Consider the following 1206-nt stretch of genomic DNA (forward strand, 5'->3'; position numbering starts at 1 on the left):
GGGGTCTGTTAAGTGAAGTTTCACAAATCAGAAAAAGGTTTCACAAATCACAAACATGATTCTAAATATTCTATTAGAGAAGAATAATTTAGTCCAAGTTTGAAGAGTGTAGGTGTTGTAGATTTGGAACTAGAAAATTCCTGGAGAAATTTAAATGGGGCCTGCCAAAGTGTGCCCGTCGGTTTGGACCCAGTGTTCTGATGCTAAAAATTAGCATTAATGCTAAAGAAAGCTACAATGTAGTCAATAACCTGTGGAGAGTCAGAAGCATGTGGAATAAGCTGTACTTGTACCATTCAGTATGTAAAACTTAATGCATAAACTAAAATTTGACAAAATGCTAATGTTAGCATGAAGACTAGTATGGGGGCCATCATTAGCATGTTCTCTGTCATTGACTTACTCCATTCAGTATACTAAACATGGCAAATAATTAAGAAATTTAACAAATAGGTTATTTTAGGTAAAAGGCTAATGCTAATGCACGCAAGGCTGTGCACTAGTGGGGGGCAGTGAAATACTAATGTTTGTGCTAATGTTAATGAACTGCCTTGCTGCGCAATAATAAAGATAAATAATAAATAATAAAGAGAGATTTTATTGGGTGTAGAACAATAGGTGCCTGCCATGCAATGCATGGAGGCAGTGAATGACCTGCTTTGCAAGTCAGTCACTGCTCTCCCTATGCATTTCTATGGGCAGGCCCCAATTAGAGCAGTTCTTGTGTGACCGAGATAAAAACAAAAAGTGGTGATATCGCACTTTTTGGAAGTTTCACAAATCAGAAAACTGTTTTACAAATCCCAAACATGGTTTTACATATTCTGCTTGAAGAATATGCAACCTATTCCAGGTTTGAAGTGTCTAGGTGTTGTAGTTTTTTTAATTAGAGCAGTTCTAGTATGAAAGAGATGCCAAAAAATTGTGATTTTCAAACTTTCTTGAGTTTTCACAAATCAGAAAAAGGTTTCACAAATCCCAAACATGGTTTTAAATATTCTGCTATTAGAGAAGAATAATCTAGTCCAGGTTTGAAGTGTCTAGCTGTAGTAGTTTTTAAACTAGTGTTGATTAAAGATGCGGAAAGTAGCAGAAAGTAGTGAAAAATTAAGTGGAATCGCCCTTTAGCTATTGGAAGCTAGTATTGGAAACCGACTTCAGCTTCGTAGGCGTTTGAGGGTTTCCTGCAGCTTCACCCTGTTTGGT

General features: G+C 36.7%; 1 protein-coding gene across 1 annotated transcript in view; it reads left to right on the forward strand.

Moving 5' to 3' along the window:
• The window catches only part of LOC103132346 (WD repeat-containing protein 88), a 13609-nt gene that overhangs the window by 4289 nt on the left and 8114 nt on the right, over nucleotides 1-1206 (forward strand). The gene's annotated exons all lie outside the window — the stretch shown is intronic.

The sequence above is a fragment of the Poecilia formosa genome, unplaced genomic scaffold (assembly GCF_000485575.1).
Source record: "Poecilia formosa unplaced genomic scaffold, Poecilia_formosa-5.1.2 Scaffold1005, whole genome shotgun sequence".
Lineage (NCBI taxonomy): Eukaryota > Metazoa > Chordata > Actinopteri > Cyprinodontiformes > Poeciliidae > Poecilia > Poecilia formosa.